A 21,326-nucleotide genomic window follows, 5' to 3' on the forward strand; every position below is an offset into this window, starting at 1 on the left:
ATCACAGTGCACGGGGACACGTACACTCATAAGTTCCATGTGCTGCCACCAAATAGATCAGCAACGTCGTGTATCTTAGCAGTGTCGTGGATGAAAGTTAACAGAGTATTCATTGATTGGGATACTAATGAAGTACTGTTCAGAAATGACAACTTTTCAGAAGCCTTCTTGTCCTATGATAAATATGTGTCAATGTGGAGACAGGAGTCCGTACATCCGCAACACCCTAATCAACAGCATTCAAAGTTTGGATGGCAAGAAATGTATTTTCAATAGCCAACAATCAAGCAGGGAACCAAGAAAGTGTGGGTGCAAGGTACAGATCTATCCGAGGCGCGATTTCATCAAGGGCGGAAATATCAAGTTTGGCTCAAGCAAGACAGCTTAATTCCTGTAAGGGGGTTGACAGAAGAAAAGACAAAACACCCTACGCTAGCAAAGCTTCGAAGAGCAATTATTAACAAGAAGAATCCGCAACGGACTATATTGGTATGGCGTCCAAAAGTACCAATTGAGAACAAGCCAACAACACAGGTATGGATGCCGAAGCAGACCAACGAACAGTTGTCTACAACTGCCAATGACAAACTAGACCATACAACCATCACGCCGAAACAAGTAGCGTCAACGACAACAAACACAAATATATGTGCAAACAAAGTCAACAAAAAGATATGGAAACGAGAGGAAGTTCAACCAGAACATGCAACAAAGAATACAACCATATCGACTTCAGCGGAGGCACAAACAAAGGTTCAAAATTCTTGGAAGACCATCAAACAATGAGCGGTAGAATTACAACTTCTTCTCGCCAAGAAAATCTGCCAGCCAACTAACATTACCATAGGAAACCTCACCAACGAATGCCAATAAGTGTATCGCTTATACCTTCCTCTTACACCGCATAATTTTTTTCTAAATGCATTGACTGTACATGCATATAGGGCTACCTTACAAGGCTTGCAGTAGCACGAGTTAACGCCCATGCACAGGAGTTAACCTTGACGACACCCTGTTGTCCAGGAGGACTCCGACCAAGAGGAGGGGAGGCATTCCAAATGCGCGGACTCACGTCATATATTAGAGGGCAATGTTTGTGATTGATTTTTCAACCAATTTTGTGTTTTATTGTGTGATTTTTGGGAAAAGAATATGCCCTCGTAATTAATCAGAATTGGGGACCAAATGATCATATATGAGCCCCTAGGGATATGTATATACTGTAAAGCGAGTCAAAACTAGCCAAAAACCGTCGAAAAACAACCAAAAATAGGCCAAGGGTGACGATTGAGAGCGAGAATGTATATAGACAAGAGAAGAGTGAGCTACATAGTGTTAGTATATTTATTGGTATTTTTCTAGGTTAGATTGGCTATTTTTGGGTTGATTTGGGATTTATTTGCTCAATTTGAGCTATTTTTCTAGCAAAAAATAAAGAAAAAAAATCCATAATCCAGATGGAAACGCAACAGAAGAGACGCCTGATCAGAGCAAGGTAAAGAAGACACAGAAAAAATATGGAGTGCGAAGGTGACCGAGCAAAACTAGCCAGCGTAATGACGAGACCTCCAAAAGGAGAAATCTGCAAAAATTGTAGAACTGGAGCAAACGAGGTCCAAATCAGAAAATTTGTGAGCCTAAACCGCATCTCGCAAAAAGTTATGGCCACAGGTAAAAGATGGGAAAATTTCATGTCGGAGCCCCGATCACATATAGGGAAGATAGGCTAGAAAACTCTCATTTGTGTCATTTCACCTTCCGAGAGAGAGAGCTTCCTACAGCATCGGAGACTTCCAGGAGCTCATCCATCGCGCGCGGTCACCAGGTCAACATCAGATATGAGAGGTATGCTCGTCAACACTACATCTAGCAATTGAATACTTCATGTTGTCGCAAAACCTCGCCACACCACCATCACAACCTGTGCACACATACTGTAGACCGGTTGTTAGGAAGACCTAGAGGCCACCAAATGGAACCAAACTTGAAAGGCACAATGCCTATAGCTTAAGGATCAAGCATATGACCTTAGGAAGCACGAAGGAAGCCTCCCAGAAAACCCTAATTTCACAGGGCCTGCAGAAGGGCAGCTGACCCAAAGTGATTGGAAATGAGCCAAAACTCATAGGCAACAAGCCAATAACCTCGACAAACCAACTGAATGGTTAGACCATGAAAAAGTCAGTCAAAGTTGAGCCTAAAGTCACTATCTAACGATAATTGCGCAAAGCGTCACGAAGCTCTAACGTGCGGACCAGGTGACCAAATGACACCAAATTTGACAAAGGTACATCCTAAGGATGTCAACTACAAGCTGGAATGTTGCCACTCAAGAAGAAGCACTTCCACGAGGGAAAATGTCAGCAACAAGCCAAAAAAGCGTCCAAATGGTTGTTCTTGGTGACATAAGCACCAAAAGAACAACCGACTGCTCCGACGGAAGGTCAAAAGGAAAGGAAAGTTAGCCTGAGTCATACAATGACCAGAAAGTACGGCGACCATCACCTAAGTGGTTTACTCCGACTCCAGAAACAGCTAAGTGCTACCAACACTTTTTCAAATTGGTTAAAACTTAATGTGTGTGTCTAGGAGAGCCTACTAACACCAGGGGGGCCAACTAACATCAAAAAACTTGTAAAAATGACAAGATAGTGAGTCTATCGCGATAGACTTGCTCATGCACTTAGACACATGGAATTTTGATTGTGACTTCATAAATGGGACTAACAAGGGCTAATGACCCCAGTTATCACATCAAAGTGCAAAATTTGATCTATCTGGCACAAGGACTGAGTCTATCGCAATAGACTAACTACTCTATCTTTGGGAGGGTCCTTTTCAAAGGTAATCACAGGGATAGACTTGTAGAAGCTAATGAAGAAAGTATACCAAATTTTAGACAAGATAGACTCATATGAAAAGATGAGATAGACTAGACAGCAGCCCAGATTCAGAACAGGACATCTCAAGAGCAAAGAAAGTTGAAAGCCACATGTGAAGGTTCAAGGGACCTTACATCAACTAGGGGAAGGTAGACCAAAGGCTACAGACCAAAAAATTGACAAAATAAGCATAACTCCAAGTCTATCGCGATAGACTAGGCAGAATGAGATAGATACCCTTGATCAAAAATTGGATTGAACAGCTAGCTTCAGCATGGTGTCAGAAGATTGCCCACAAAGTTTGGACCCAAAACAACAAAAGATGAGGGAGATAGACCAACATCTCCTTGGAGGATTTCTGGAAAAATGAAAGTTGAGCCAAAGGGAGGTCACTTGACATCCATTTGAGATGAAAATGAAGTCAGATCATGTACAAGCCATGGGAAACCTGAGTGTGAAGTCACATGTGAAAAATACCCCCCCTATGAGAAGATAGTGAGTCTATCGCGATAGACTCAGCAGAGTTTGAAATTGGCCTGATTTTGAAATTGTGACCATATGGAGAGCTTAGATACCCTATGCACATGTACCACACAAAGTTTCAAAGCATTTGGACACATTCTCCTTCATCAACAGCATTAATTTGAAGCCATCACAGTCAGACACTGAAAGACCTTGTCTATCTGCTAACATTTTTCACTAACTCATCTTGGGACTAAGAGGGCTCAACTAGATGCGTGCTTAAGTGATAATCAATTTATAAAAGAGGTACTATGTTTATACATTAACCATTACTTGTGGATACAGGATCCATGGACGCTTCTCCGGGAAAAAGAAAAGGCAAGAACCTGGCAACGGAGGGTGCAACACCCTACACACTTCTACAAAATTCATTAAAGCCAGCAGCCACATGGATACCTGCAGAAGTGCAACAGGCAGCAGCTTTCCAAATCTACCAAGGTTCCTATATGGATGGCAAAGGAAATTTAGTGGATACAGTAATGATCCCCAAGGAGGCAGAAAACTACATGAAAAGATCGTCGCAAAGATCATGGCTGAAGAAAGTTGGCTTATGGGACTTTGTTTCACTACCACCAGTAGGGATAGATTTCAAGAGAGTAGAACAACTAAATGGACTAGAAGACGGAACTTGCAGGGTTGCAAGCATAGATAATGAGATGATGGAGATTCAGATCACCAAGGAAATCATCAAAGAAGCTTTAAAAGTGTCTGATCAGGGAGCCAACATGAGAGAAAGAAGGAAGAATCTCACAGTCTACCTGCAAAGATCCAAACTATCATCTTTTGAACTCATAGCAAACCCAAAAGTGAGGGTACTAACACAGGTATATAGTCAATGTTTGTTGAGATACAGCAAGAGACCACCTAGATACACTACACCACACGGGTCATCTCAACAACAATGACCTGGGCTATGGGAATGACACATGATTTCTATATAGATCATGCATCATATCTATTTGAGGAAGTGATAAAGCTACAGCAGGAAAGGCCAAATTATATTGCAAGAGGAGAAGTACTCACCAGAATGATATACCATGCCATAGGAGCGACAGATCAGCTACCACCTACTCCTCAACAAAACAAATGGTTGGTACTACGAGAGAATATTGAAGACAGAACACAAAGGCGAGTACCTCCCTCTACTAACACCATTGGAGGATGCAGGCTAGAAAGGGTCACCAGAAGTACACAAGAAAAGAGGGAAGAAGGAAGAAGGGCTGAAGAAGAGAACTTGAGATTAAAGAAGCGAAAACGGAAATTGAGAACAACACCAGATTGCAGAAGGTAGCAAAGATGGAGAGAATGCTAGAAGGCTTTGTACTAGAAAGATCTCTACGAGGCGATGTAGGCGCCACTTGGAAACCCTCTATTAGCTCTTACACACTAATATCGAAGAATGCCAACAATCTAGCCTTTGAGTTGGACTGGTTTGAAAGATACATCTAAGAGAGGAATGCTACGGATGATCCAGAGCTGCCACTTGAAGAGGAGAATCTCCAAACATTAAGAGATCAATTGAGGCCAACTACAATAGATGAGGAAACACCACCTCCATCTCCAAGGCCAGAGGCAAGTGAAAGGCAACCAACTCCACCTGCCGACTCTCCTCCACATCCAGAGAGCTCATCCCATGATGAGAGAGTCCCTACACCACCCCATAGAGAAGAAGAAGGAAGGACAGATGACCATCCACCCATTGGAACGGTATCACACCTTGATAAATGCAAGCACATAGAGGTGGATTTGACAAGAGAACAAGCAGCGTCCTCTTCTCAGGTAATTGAGTTGGGATCTAGTATTAGCCTGGATTTGGGAACAATGGAGACTCTACTAAACCAAGTAAGACTGCACAGTCGGTTGTTAGCCGATCAAAACAGGGCCAACAAAAAGAGATTGGAGACAACCCAGCAAGAGGTTCTGAAGTTGCAGGAGAAAATAGATGACAACCTTAAACTGATCAGCATTAAAGATGCTGAGATCTCGGGTCTCAAAAGCAGAATAGACCTCCTCAAGGAAAATTTCCAGGAGTCAGAAAGTTTCAATGCTATTTGTGAAGATACCATCTCTCTGTTTCTTGAAGATGTCAATGAAGAGATGAACAAATCCAGAGGTTGATGGCAGAAAAGCAAGATGCCCTGGAGGCAGTCAAAAATTTACAACTCATAATTGATGACTTACAAATTGAAGTGAAGGATTTGAGAGCAGTGACGAACATACAGGCAAGGAGATAGAAAGAGAAAAAAAGCAAAAGACGTTGCTACCAGCAACACCAATGGCCCAACTACAAGAAGACATGGAGGCACTGAAGAGAGAGCTATAATTGGAAAGAAAACAGAGGTTGATGATAGCTGAAATTTCACTTAGAGCTAAGGATCAGTTGCAAAAGCAAATAGCAGACTTACAAAGCGAACAACAGCAAGGACCAGCTCAAGACATTGAAAGAGAAAGCCTCGCTTTAAAGTCCATCAAGGAAGAAAATGAGAATCTGCACAACAGAGTCAAGGAATTGGAAGATATTGCAGTCCAAAAGGAGATGGAATTCCAAACACTCTGAATTGATAATCAAACAATGGCTGTACAAATTGCAAATCTCCAAATTGCAAGCAAACCATATAGGCAGGTGAGGGTGCACATGGTGCAAGCGGCCACGGATTTGGCTGGCCTGGCAGAACTATATGGGGGTGATGATGATTAAGAGGAATGATCAGAGGACCACGGGCCCCCAGATACTCAGAATGATCAAGTTGGCCCCAGCAACCAAGAAGAAGACGAAGATTCAATCACAAAACTTGAAGAGAAGAAGCTGGCCGAAGAAATGGAAAAGCAATCAGATATGATGTGGTACAAGGCCATGAAACTAGAGAGGGAAATGCTATGAGGACTCTCTAGATCAGGCAAGACAGCAACACAGCTACGAGAAGAGTGGAATGCTCCGATGTTACCCTATGCTCTGCTGAAATATGAAACACTGACACATCAATGATAGCTAGCAAATGAAGAGCAAGTGCCACTATTTGAAGGAGATTTACAGGTTCGGGAACAGCAAAGCAGAATCATAGATAGCCAGCCAAAGTGGAGGCGTTAGTGGATATTGGATCATCCTAACAACCTGATCCACTTAGTGAATGCACCACCTGAGCTCAGAGATGATAGAACTTTTTGCCCAACACCAAGAACTTATACTTACAGCCAACATAAATCCTTAGAGAGCAGAAATCCCACATGCCTGAACTATCCAGTTTTGCCAGGAACTACCGAAGAAGAGAGAATATCCAGTGCGTACATGGTGAAAACCCTTCAAGGCGCCATTGCGGAATTCGGAGGCTCTCCCGACCTATCCTGCAAAATGCTTTGTAAAATAGCTAGGATATTTTTGGCCTGTCTCACAGCATTTTTAGAGAGCTGGAGTTCAGAGTTCATGGATACGGAAAGAAACATATCGGAGCTATCATATGATCTTAGTGTGCCACCTACAGAGCCATTTTTGTACGCATACTTCAGACGGCTCATGTTTTTGCCCAGCTACCATCTCCAGACATTCGAAGAAGCATTTTACATCGGCTTCTTCATGTACAAGTCACAAATTTTTGGCCCATTAATGGCGAGCGAATCTATGAGATACGATGCCTTTCTACATCAAATAAACCAGGAAAGAAGATAAAGACATTGAAGACGAAACCAGTCATGTCGTGGTAGACATGAACTAGGAGGTGGGGAGTGTTGGATCCCAACAGTTGTATAAAGCCCCTTTGTAATGACTATCAAATTCCCTTTGTAATGCCAATGATGTCTACGCTCTTTATCCAATTGTCTCGATTATGTATAGATTTATTAGTTGGCCGGGACGCAATGCGTTTCCACTTTGTAATTATGATGAGTAGAACTCAATTAAAACCCCATGTACATTTTGAGCTAAGGTGACTAAAGTATAATGGTCACCTTAGAACCATTTATGAATAACATTTTTGAATCATTAATTCGGTGTCGTACGAGTTAGAGAGAGAGAGAGAGTATGATCTTATCCTCTTCGCTACACTCATCTCCCTCACTGGATTCATGAAGCGACCACACCATCGCGGTAGCCTCTCCGAGAGCTACGCGCCCATGTCACGCATTCGCATCTTCGAGCTGTTCGCAAGCGATCTTCCCACGAGCTTGTTTTGCTTGTAAGTAGCACAAACGGTGTCTGTTTTCAACTATCAAGTACTTTATGGAACAAGGGCGAGATTAGCTACGCATAGATGTTCGTAGAGTTAGGTTTTGCACACTTTTAGGTTATGACCTGTGAGTCTATCGTGACTATATTTGAGGTAGCTTGGGTTATAATCTGGTGAGATTGGACTTATAGGTAAGTGTATCCTAGTGAGGGGATGGTGCCTAGAAAGGTTGAAACGATTCGAGTTCATTTGATGTGTAGGGTGTTATGAACGTTTAGGGATAGAGTGGGTTGGAGTTAACAAGGATTAGTGATTGATGCATCATAGAAGTGTGTATGTGTAGGTTGGTCTCAGCCTAACAAGCTAACAAGATTGCCTCCGTGCACCTACGGGTTAGTCGTGTCATCGGATGACAAGTATGTTGTCTGTGTCGTGCTGGTGAGCATGAACAGGGGAGTAGTTTGCCCTGAAACACAAGGCTACCACCCCAAGGCAAGTCTAGGTACGACTCTCGGTTCCTTGAACCCTCAAGAAGGTGTTCCAAAAATCTACCAGCCTACCAAGGCGACGACTAACCCCTATCAGCCTAGGGCATCGGTTTAGGGCCTTGACCAAGCGAGCCAAGGTGATTCCCCTTGCCTACAAGTGCCAATAAGGCGCTAGGCCTCACATAGACACAACATAACATAGAAATTTCCTTTTCATATGTCTAGTAGCATTTTTTGCTACTTTTTCTTGACACTTCTTTGCTTCTTTGTTTCATCTTTTTAGCACTTATTTATTGCTTCCAACATGCAATGCATATGGCAATTGGACTAAAGGACTAAAGCCTAATCATAGCCCTAGGTCATGTTAAAAAATGAATGGAGTATTAAGACTATCACTAAGAGTTTAGAACTAATGAGAAATGAACCTACAGTAACCTAAGGTCAAGGCCAATTACCTATGATTAGCACACTTACAACCAAAAATTTTGATGAGTTAATATTCACAAAGCAAAGTGTTGAAAGTTTAGTATGCCTAGCTTTTGAACATGAAAGAACCATAGCTTAAAAGAAAAAATTACTTAAGCCAAGCATAGAGAATGAAGAGATAAACAAAAGAGTAAAATCATGGAAGGATTACACCTATTCATGCTCTTTGTGCATACTTGAGCAAGCATCCCCTTTGTAGATAAGTCTCTTGATCCTTTTATTACAATCCAAGCTGATTGAAGCTAAGTGTAAACACAAGCTCCAAAGGCCTTTTATTGAAAGCCAAAAACACACAAAAAAACATAAATGAAAACCTAAAGCTAAGGTCTTCAATACCCAAATTTTCCAAAGGGAAAAAACCCAAGGGAAAAAAAGTGCCTTTGGTTATGCACATGATGCTCTTTGTAGCAAATTTATGTATACATATCAAAATGAGAGAAAATGAGCTTCTACATAAGCAAATTTCGCAATTTAAAGCCCCTCATGCATGATTCAAAAGTTGATTAGTTTCTAGCTCACTTGAAGCATGGAATTTAAAACAAGCCAAGAGCTGAAAATAATGCAACTTTGATGAAAATGAAGTGGCTCTCGATAGCAAAATTTTACAATTTAAAACCTCCAAACAAGATGGCTAACAACTAGCTCACATGAAATTTTATATTTTTAGAGCAATCTATGAGCTAGAGATGACTTCAACTTGATGAAATGAAAATGAATGGCTCTCAATAGCCAAATTATGTACTTGAAATCTCCCAAAAAAGTTGGGTAAACACTAGCTCAAAAGAAAACATTTGCATTTAGACCAAGCTATGAGCTAGCATGTATACAACTTTTAATCCAAAGAATTGAATGGCTCTAAGTAGCCAAATTTTGTAATTTTTTGCAATGATGACCCCTTCTTGGATCAATGAAAGTACACTCCTGCCCACAAGCCTTCAAAATAAAGCTCAATTGTTAGTGCTTTTAAGCATTTGTCATTTAAAGTAAGCACTAAAAATATCATGATAAACCACAACTTCAAAATTCCCATGCTCTCTTTTGACCATCAAACAAGATCAATGTTAGTGGTTTGCACTGATTTTTGCATTCAAATAAAGCACTAAGAATTCACAAGTCAAATTTCAATCTTAGTTTTGGCCAAAGAAAGCTCAACTTTTTAGCGCTATGCAAGGATTTTTCATTTAAATCAAACACTAGAACAATGCACTTGTCAATGGTTGCTCTAAAAAGTGAAAGCCACATGTATATCACAAAGAATTTGTCTTTGAGGTCAATGAAACTGTAAATTAAATTGAGCATTAGAAGAGTGCAGAAGCCAAAGACACATGTGCAATGAAGTTTGTTTAGGCATTGAAATGCTCAAACAATCATCACACAATTCGATGCTCACATTGTTACTCATACATAGAAAACTAGAGTAAAAATAACGCACTCAAGATGTTTGCAGCTCATGACGCATGGCTCTTGATAGCCAAATTTTGCATTACAATTCAACTTTTTGCCCTTAATAGGCATTCAAATCCTCAATCTGCTCTCATCCTTCACTTGTTAGTGCAATGTAAATTCATTGTGTCATTCAATTCAAGTGTTCAACAAAATTATGAGCCACAAGGCCTGAAACCCTTACATCATTCATGAAAAAGTCCAAATCATCATGATGGAATGCACATTTTTCTCATGCGGCAAATGTTTTTATCAAAGCATGTAACAACAAAATCTGATTCAAGCCAATTTTATTTTAGCATCTTGCAAAGTTTGATTTATGTTTGCCTTGGTCTCTTCCTGCCAGCAATGAGCTCAAGGCCATCAAGACTTTGAGCTCGAAGGTGGGAGCTCCCTCTTCATTTTATGTTTTTTTAAATCCTTTTATAATAAGTGAGGATGTCTTTTTGCATTTTTGGTGGGTCGCGGCCTGAGGAAACAACATAGAGATTGAGGGGGGGAGCATGGGTGTGGGTTTGTGTATATTGTCATGCACTGCACTGAGCAATGGCCAAAACAAGTGATGAATCATTAGTTTCAACTTTGATTTCCTATTGGCGGCATCCTATGGAGGTGAATCAAGGACAGTGAGGGAGGAATGGTGAATTGCTAGCAGAGCAGGAGAGTGCATCGAGATGGATCCCAAGATGAATGGGGGTGTGTTCTACTGTGTTGCTCCCAGGGACACTACATGGATTTATTGAGCTAGCCTCATCATGCTCCTGCTTGGGCAACTGCAGCTCGCTCTGATCGATGCATTAGTAGGAGATATGGAGGGCCATGAGCGTTGGAGTATGGCGGCATTGGTTGTGTGCCAGTGTGTGTGCTAGAGCGTGTGGATGTACGTAGCCAAGATCGCAAGCATGGTCTTGATGTGTAAATTGGGTGAGTGTGTTTTGTGTGTGTGAGTGTTTAGTCTTCACTGCATTCAGTAGCACGAGATGACGAATAGCAAAAAGCACCGCAAAGTGTGTGTGTGTGTGTGTGTGTGTGTGTGTGTGTGTGTGTGTGTGTGTGTGAGCACTGACTTGGCAGGTTTGAAATGGCTGGTAGCGGGTGTTTGATGTCAAATGGTGGGTAGCGGGGTAGTTTGCACTGATGGGTAGCACCTGCATGGCGGTGTGTGTGTGTGTGTGTGTGTGTGTGTGTGTGTGTGTGTGTGTGTGTGTGTGTGTGTGTGTGTGTGTGTGTGTGTGTGTGTCTGGTAGCAAGTCAAGTGGGCAAAGCATGTGTGTGTGAGTGTGTGGGTCTCAAGCCGGGAAAGTGGTTAGGCAGCGCATGATGGCCTAGGCCAAGCCAAGCTAGTGCAAGTGGAGCAGAGGTGAGAGAAGGTTACATGGAGTGTGTGTGTGTGTGTGTGTGTGTGTGTGTGTGTGTGTGTGTGTGTGTGTGTGTGTGTGTGTGTGTGTGTGTGTGTGTGTGTGTGTGTGTGTGAGAGAGAGAGAGAGAGAGAGAGAAAGAGAGACAAAAACGCCAAGGGAGCGAGTTGTGTGGCGGGGATCAGAATGGCAAAGGCTACCAGCGAGGAAGCCAAAAAAGGCTTGCTTGGTGGGCTTTAGATTTTCTATTTCAAATTTCATTGGGGCTTATTTCAATGGTCAACAACATGTAAGGCCATTTGAGAGAGAAGTAAGATCAAGCCTCAAAATATGGTGTCATTTCTTGTACAAGTTAAAAACTTTTCACAAAAATGATATTTGTACATGCAATTTAAGTCACCCATATTTTTCAAAGAATGAATTACCATATCCGCTTAATAATTGAATTTCTTCACATTCAAATGGATGCCAATTTTAATTAAAAATCCACTTAGAACACTCTTTTGGCATCCAAACCTTCTCATTGGCAATTTGAGCATACATATTAATCCATTTTCAATCGATATTGCTTCCAATTCAAGAGCAAAATTTCCATTTTCAATGCACTTTTTACTCAATTGGGCAAGGCTCATAAGCAAATCAATCAAGGTTGTCATTTCATTTGCATAACCACATCAATCATTGTAACTTATGTTGCTCATATCCCTATTCAAAAATCATCCAACCCAAAAATTAGGCTTGTCATCTCATTGCTACACACTTTTGATTTATATGGCATGCACAAATCATTGAAATTATTATCATATCCATTTGAATTGGCATACAACTCAATGGAAATACATACAATCATTCTCAATTATTTGAATTGAGTCATTCCTCTCAATTGATTTGATGACACACACAAATGTCTAGGTCTATTCAATCGTTATAATTAGTGAACAGCACCAAAATCATTCATTCCAAATTGGATATCAAGCACCATTGCATAGGCACAAACATTAGTGCAATTTTTTCCATGTTCATCAAATTGATGCATCATTAGCATGGAAATACACTAAAAATCTATTGAGTACCAATTGAGTGATCTATCTCAATTGTCCAAGCCAATTGTGACACACATATCAACTATTTGGCCAAATTAATCATCATAATTGGTGAAAAGTACCAATTATTCATTCAACGATCGGATTGCACATGCCATTGAGTAGGCACACACACCCAAATTTAGGCCAAAATTTTATGCAAAAATTACATCAATTCCACATTAAATTGCACAAATTGCAAAATCAAGCATAAGTGAATGCATGCATGCTTAATTTCTAAAACAATTGCACTATTTTTACACAATCAAGCAATGCACACACTCAAAAATTAAGCACAAATGATCAAATTTGGCTCAATTGGCAATGTATTTACGCTTACACCTAATGATTGCACACAATTTTTATGAACATTCCATAATCAAAAACCATTTAGGTGCCCTAATTGACCATCAATCATAGAAAATCAAGTGGCCTTGGATGGGCACGCACACTCAATTTTTGCCCAAATTTTTGGCAATTAGGCTTATCCAATGATTGAATTAGCTTAGCATACACATCAATTACATGATTACATACTCATATACCATCAATTCCATCACTTTATATGCATGCACACACTCAAGATTAGGTGCACACACACTTGTATTTTTTGACAGTTTTTTTCCTCTTTGGTGCATTACACACACAATGATTTTTATGCACACACATGAATTATTGATGAGAATTAAGCATTATTTTGATACACACAAAGTTCATTAGTTAAAATTTGACCATCAATTTCATTCCAAGTATATCAGATTAGGTGCGAAGTGTAGGTCATTTAAATTACAACCTAATTTTTAGCAAATAATTAACAAACATTGAACGACATTAATCAATCAAGAATTAACATGAGCAAGTGAGTGCACTTACATTGTAATCACACTCCAAACTATTCCTTTGCTCCATGCAAAGACGCATCATTGCACACACAAATGTGTGCACCATCAAATAGGCTCCAAAATTGACCATCGTAGGCCAAATCAAACACTCAAATCATCAAATTAGGCATAAATTAGCACAATTGACTTGATTAGAGTTATGATTCCACCTCTTAAAAGAGGATTTAACATAATTTACATTTCAATTGTTAGCGGTTAGGTTAGTAAAGTTAGTCAAAATTAGTACAAATAGCATGGAAATGAAGCAAAATTAGTAAGGGGGTTAGTATGAAATTAGTGAAACTGGGGGTGGAATTGGGGGTTTGGGGTATTCATAACTCAATATTAGCATCAATTTCTTGCACAAACATCATCAAGTCAAACCAAAATTGAGCTACACACACTCAAAAATCGAGAAATTAGTAATGAAACTACTCTATTCTAAACATCCTACACTCACTAGCTTAGGTTATTGATCCCCGGTAGCGGTGCCAAATGTTGCGAGGCGTTGTAGCACAACCTAATTGCAACCCACACAAAATTATCAAACCGTGGATCGACAGCCCGGCTAGGGCATGGAAGCACAAGCATCGAATGAATAGAAATAGAGGATTCAAGAGATCACCTCCCCAATGCAAGTAGAGATTAGCCATGTCAAGACTAACTCTAATCATTCTCTAATCACTATCTATCAACTCCTACACACATCAAGTCCACTGAAGTCTGACTTACCATAGACTAGAAACCCCAAGCACACTAATGATAAGCACACACTAACTACCACATGTCAATCACGGCACTTCATCAATAGCTACACACACGAGGTGAATGGTGCAAGAGTTTCATAAAACCTATCTATACACAAGCAAACAATAGGGCACACACACTGATTACAAGATTAAGACCCAACTTAATAAACCTAATTAGTGATGCGAAATATCACAAATCAAATGCTTGTAGAATAATATGAGTGGTTAATAGCAAGAAGGACATACCTCTCTCAAATATGGAATAATGAGAGGGTAATAATACTTCATGACATAATGAAATGTAGAGAAGAAGTAGACTAATGAGAAAATTGGAATTAGATTAATCAAGAAGAGCTTACTCTAATTACAATGATTATCACTATCCTCCTAAGCATGGGCATTAAGCTCAAAGCTAGGCCATAGAGTGAACACTCAAGAGAGAGGGAGCTCTCAAAAGTGGATCCTCAAGAGTGGATACTCAAGAATGAAGCCTCCTTGCATAAAGGCTTCCTTTTAAAGGCTTTCACCACAATCCCTTCTACTATGGGTTTAAGCTTGAGCCCTCTAACTAGCAAATACAACTTTGGAACTCCCAATGAGCCCAAGACTTATACAAAGTGAGCTGGAAATATTATGCGCACAACCATAGCATATCTCCCGCGTGATGCAAAACGGTGTAGCCTGTGTTAGCCGATGCTAACATCTTCATTGAAAAAGGAAGCCGTACTCACCCTTGTGAGTGATACGCACTATCACAACCATTTGGCTTAGCTCCCACTCCCTTCGATGCAAGAAAGGTCGTTGGGGCAATGGAGAAGAATCAAATTGATTGTGCACATTATGCTCACTACAAGTTTGAGAGCCTGAGTACCACACACTACCAGAGTGCTCAGCTTTTGTTCACATTAAAACTTGCTTCCCTCACATTTTTAGCCATGACTTAGACCTACACACTTTCCTCTCCTACCCACAGTGTGGACTCTCCATTGTGACTCTCCTCACCATAGTTTTGGAGCATCAAGAATCACTTATCACCCACACACATACTATATCACATGTAACTTTGGTCCCATAGGTCATATTTGAACTCCAAGGATGATAATAAAATCTCTCTCTCTCTCTCTCTCTCTCTCTCTCTCTCTCTCTCTCTCTCTCTCTCTGTGTGTGTGTGTGTGTGTGTGTGTGTGTGTGTGTGTGTGTGTGTGTGTGTAAAACATGACCTCCAATGACCAAAAGCAATTAGAAATGTGCAATTTAATTAATGATGGCTACTTATCATTAGAAATTTCATACATGTAAAGCATTAAATTGGTACCCGATTGTGCATGACACCAATGGTCCAGTAATTTATTGTAGTTGGGAGGGAGAGAGAAGGGGGGTGGGGGGGCACCAAGAATTGTGAGAGAGTCAACGAGAGAGAGAGAGAGAGAGAGAGAGAGAGAGAGAGAGAGAGAGAGAGAGAGAGAGAGAGATAAATTGGGTTTTGCCCATTCATTACACACACACACACACACACACACACACACACACACATAGATTGGATTTAACGAAGGACACACACAAAAATAAAGAGAGAAATCAGGTCTTGTCTTGTCATTGGGAGGTCATCCACATCTCTTAGAGAGTCACACAAATCTCACAGAATAATGATTAAACCATGCCAATCCCAAGAAAATATATTATTTCATAGATGTTGTAATTCTCTTATGTTTAATTGTGCTGTTAGTTTTTCTCCCAATGGCACGTGAGGATGTGTTTGCTTTAGATGAATGCGCCCACATGCACCATAGAAGAAAGATAAAGCAAGCTAGAAGATAGATATACCTTTTCTCTTATGGCATGCATGGATGCACTACCTTTTGAACATTTCTTATTCGTGTCGTAGGATGGAGATTTATATTTGTAATGTGTGTGTGTGTGTGTGTGTGTGTGTGTAGAGAGAGAGAGAGAGAGAGAGAGAGAGAGAGAGAGAGAGAGAGAGAGAGAGAGAGAGAGATGCAGTATGCTAGTTAGCATAAAACTACAGACATGGAGTCAAAGAGATTGAATTGATAGTTAGCATAAAATTATAGAGAGGCTAGCAAATTCACACTTCACACAGATTGAATATGCTAGTTAGCATAGAGTCATAAAGTTTCAGTATTCTAGCTAGTATAAAATTACAGAGTCTCTAGTAGATGCACAATATTTGCAATGAAAAAAGTTATCTCTTTCTTGTCCTACACATCTTGTTGAGTCTAAACACACTTCAAGATGGGCCAAAAGTTAAAACATTAAGGGCATTTCAATCAATTGAACAATTCTCTTTAAGTTCCCAATGAATTAACTCACACAATTCACTCATTTGCTTGGCATCTCGGTCAGATGCTTCACTCTTTTCGCAGTCCAACATTATACCCATCAGGATATCCAAACCAAGGGAGTAGTCCATTCCATCTTCCAAACCAAGTGTCTTGGTGAAGTAGTCTTGCACGCTCTGAGGCTTGCCTTGAAGGTAGGTTGAGATGAAAAATGTTTCCTTAGTCTCATGGGTTATGCTCTACTCTACCTCACCCTCCCTTCCTTCCTCTCATCCTACACTACACTCTTACGGTCACCTTGTCTCTCATTTTGCTTTGCACGAGAGGAGGAGCTAGTCTTATTGTTTCCCATGGCATCCAATGAAACTAATTGAACGTTTTTGTGGTTTACATTGAGGAGAGGAGAGCACTCTCTAGTACATTGGAAGGAGGAAAACATTTGGGAGACAGTATTGCTTGGGAGTTAGTGTTCCTTTTGGTCATTTCAAGTTTTGGAGGCAGTGACAAGTCACTAAGGTTAAAGCTTAAAAAAGCTTGATCACTTGCATCTTTGGAGCTACTGCCCCTTTTGTCACATCCATTTGTTTAATGTGTTGGTCCACTGCATTAAAGCAAGAAAGAGTGTCCCTTTTGTCAAATCCAATTTTCTAATACTTGTGTACTTGGATGCATGTAGATGTCAGGTATTGGACATATGATAGTTAGCATCATATAACTAGCATTAGTTACAAATCATACAGCAAAATTAGCATCATATAACTACATCAATTACAAATCAAGTAGCAAACCTTTTTAGCTAGGATAAATGGGTGATAGCATGAAAAGATGGTGCAAAAAGTAGTGTCCTTGACACTTCTTTGTGAGGCATTTATGGATGGTGCTTTAGCACACTTTTGAAGATGTTCTTGTGAGACTACGCTTTATGTTTTTTTTTTTTGAAACCTTGGCTTCAACCACTTTAACGACTTCTTGAAATGTATGTCCGTCTATCTTTCATGTGTGCTGCTGTAGTTGAGCACCTCTCTCTCTCTCTCTCTCTCTCTCTCTCTCTCTCTCTCTCTCTCTCTCTCTCTCTCTCTCTCTCTCTCTCTCTCTCTCTCTACTTGCAGATTGTTCAGCAATCTACCCTCATCTCTCCTTCTCTTGAAGCAAGCAAACATGGCTTGCACATCCATCTGCCTCAATGACATCTACGTCCTGGCTTGATGCGATTGCACTCTAAAACTGCAACCAACGTTCTCCAACCTTTAAAAGGGCAAGGCTCTTGTCTACTCTACCCCACGTTGGTGTGGCTCAGATATGGCAGTAGGACATTCAACAACAACGGCCTTCTCATAACACTCAAGGTGGATGGCTACCCATGGATGGAAGCATCAGCAGGTTGGGAGAGGAATTTCAGCAGGAACAATTTTGTGTGGGTGCGAGCACCTTGGAAGAGGGAGTTGTGCTGCACCAGCAGCATTGGTAGATCCTTCAGCTTGGATTGTAGCCCACGTCCATGGAAGCAGCAATTGGACACCAACAACATTCTCCAAATGATTGCCACACCATCCAGCATCCAATAATTGCAGACAATGGTTTTGGTTACCATCAGCAAGCTTCAAATCCAATGGGGTGGTCTCACTCATCTCAGGATCATGTCAAGGATAATCCAAGAAATGATGGGATGTCCCCTCATGGCCGCCCATATTACTTAGCCACGATTCACCAGGAAGCCACACATAGGATGCAACAGTATTGGGCCATGATGAAACAAGAGAGTTGTCAAAGAAAAAGAGAATAGGATGCATCATGCTTGTCAATGCCTGAAGATATGAGTATAGTTTGCAAAACAATGGTGCTTTACTGGCAAGAAGCTACAAAAGGCATGAATTGTGAAGCTAAGAAAGCCACCTTTCGATTGCTTCTAGAGAAGCCAGCTTTTCAACAACTGCATTGTGGATTAGAGAAGTCTATACTCTCCAACATACAAGGCACACTCAGCAAATTCAAAGCATCCTTGTCTTAGGAGGAGTTGAAGCTAAAAAGAGCTTTATGCATGAGTTGGTGAATAGAAAAGGGGATCCATCAAGGTCTATAAGCAATTTGGAGATGGCGAGGTTCACAGTGTGAGTGCGCGGATGCAGTGCACGTGCGCAGAGAGTGCGAAGGGGAGAGAGAGAGAGAGAGCAGGACATAGGATGTGGGGTGGAGCTCCCAAATCTCACTGTATGAGTACCATGTGAGAGTGTGAGTGAGAGCTCCTTATTCTTTGTATGTTTAAAGAATAAGGAGATAAATGTGGGCAGCCGGACACTGGCCGGCGGACACGTGCAAAGCACGGTGAGGCACACCGCCTTTACTTCTCGCCACTTATCAGCACACAGCCTTTAGTGGGAGAATGTTAGGTAAAGGCTGTGTGCCGATAAGTGGCGAGAAGTAAAGGCGGTGTGCCTCACCATGCTTTGCACGTGTCCGCTGGCCAGTGTCCGGCTGCCCACATTTATCTCCTTATTCTTTATACATACAAAGAATAAGGAGCTCTCACTCACACTCTCACATGGTACTCATACAGTGAGATTTGGGAGCTCCACCCAACATCCTATGTCGCGCTCTCTCTCTCTCTCTCCCCCCTTCGCACTCTCTGTGCACGCGCACTGCATCCGCGCACTCACATCTGGTATCAGAGCTGGTTTCATTCCCGAAATCGCTTCCGCGCACGCGCACACTTTCAAGAGTGCAAACAGGGTTCGACTTCAGCATCAGCAAATTCAGCTTTTCAAGAGCGTTTCCAGCAGGTGTCCTGCCGTTTTACTCCCCTTTTGAAGCCATTCGAGCCATCAAAAACTTCATTCGAGCTACGGTTGAGGAGCTGCATTTTTCAGGCCTCTTTTGGCAGTTTATGCTGCGTTTTTGGGTCGAAACGGAGGTTTTTGGCATAGCTTTCACACCCGGACTCAGATACGTGTGATCCAGGAATCTACCTTGGGGTTTTGGCACGCTACGGACGTGCTCATCATATCAAAATTTTAAAATTCTGAACGCTGAATTTTTTGCAGCAGCAGTTTTTTATTGTGTGTCGAGGATACTACACATGGTTTGCTCTCAAATGTGAGAGTGATATTTGTTGCAAGTTTCCTTACAGGTGGGAGGATACGATGTATGCCTTATGTGGTTTGATGCTCAGGGAGACTAATGTGATTGCATTTTGAGCTCGACAATGTATGTCTCGAGCATGTTTTTTGGCAGTCACACAGGTAGAGCAGATATTTGTGTACTAGATTTGCAGGTGTTTGCAATGATGTATGCAAAGTGTGAAGATTGGTGCATGCATTTGGAGTGTGGTTTGATGCGCTTTGGTTGCTCATGGTTTTGAGCGTGCAGTCAGTTTGGTTCCTGGTTTTGTGGCCGTTTTACTGACAAAACTCTGGCGAAATTTTCCTAAGAGTTTTATGCGCATTGATGGTGCGATCGAGATTGCGATTGCTTATAGCACTCAGGATTTGTGTGCAATGTTTTTCCTTTTGGGTGGTGCATTGCGAGCATGTTTTGCTCTGCTTTTTGGGTCTTGAGTTGTGTGTGCTCGGCCATTTGGAGCTTCCAGTTTTGACTCCCGGCTCTACAGGTTGAGTCTAGTACTCCCACAGGTGTTGCCATTTGCAGTTGAGGACATCTTCTGCAGTGTTTTGGCTTGCATACCGGTTTCGACACAGCAGGTGTCTTGAGCTTTTGCTTTGTGTATGCTTTTGTGGGATAGTGGTTGGAGATTACTCGCCATAGTTTGTGATCGAGCTTGGCTCTCACATTGACAGGTTTTGTCAGTTTGGACACAGTTTGGTGTTCTTGTACCCACTCTCGTAGGAGTGAGGAGTTGTGTATGCCATGGTTATCTGGCACATTGGTCATTCATTGACACATTTTGGCAGCAATTTTTAAGTCACATATGTATGTCATTTGTAGCGCCGTTGAGTGATACTCCGGCTAGAGCAGTTTGGCTCTATGTATGACTTTGTGAGGTGATTCCGGACGAGTACATTCCCAGATTGGCCATTTGGGCATTTGTTGTTGTCTCCATTGCGATTTACTGTTGAGTTTTTGCTCCAGTTACAGAGGAGACTCTGCCGAAATTTTGCCAGATATGTATGCCTATTGTAGAGGCTAGTGCGCCTGACCTCTTGGTCACCTTCTTTGCTTGAGACAGTGGTTTGCTCTCGGGTGGGAGAGTTTTGTTATCTCAAGCATTGTTTGCCATAGTGTTTGGCAGTTTGGATTGCGACGTGTATTCTGCATCCATCTCTTTTGCCCGCAGATTGTGGTTCTAGTGGGAGACCTTCTGCGTACTTTGTGCATCGAGCTATTCCGCACTTGCTTTTTTGGTTCCGTCTCAATTGTGTGGTTGTCGATAGTTTTTTGGATTGGTTTTACTGCTCTTTGGTTGTACAGGTTGCTAGACATGGCAGTACGCACATCAGAGTTTGAGCTCTTTGTTACGAAATTTGATGGGTCAAATTTCGCTTGGTAGAGCTCGCATATGCTTGATGCATTGACTTGTTTGGGCTAGGCATTGCCACTGCAGGGCAAGGATGCGAGGCCAGAGTCCATGTCTGACAGTGCGTGGGAGGACTTGGATGCACTAGCGCGGTCGACGATTATGTTGAGCCTAGTAGAGTCAGTCTATAACATAGTTATGCATGCACGTACAACTAGAGATTTATGGCAGTTGTTGTGTCAGAGATATGACACCTCACAGTCCAGAGATGCGCCCAGAGCGAGATGCAGGTCTCAGAGACGGAGACTGCACACTTGTTGGCATTGTGGACACATAGGACACATTCAGAGCCGTTGTTTTCGCAGGATGCGACAGCGCAAACGTCAGTACAGGTTGAATGCTTCAGCTTTGACTACATCGGAGGCAGATGTTGTGTATGAGGCTACACACGATGGTGAGGTTGTTCTTGCTTCCATGTTTACTCCTGAGGTTCTCATGTCATGCGAT

This window comes from Adiantum capillus-veneris, chromosome 27, assembly GCF_014529385.1.
Source record: "Adiantum capillus-veneris isolate H3 chromosome 27, ASM1452938v2, whole genome shotgun sequence".
NCBI lineage: Eukaryota > Viridiplantae > Streptophyta > Polypodiopsida > Polypodiales > Pteridaceae > Adiantum > Adiantum capillus-veneris.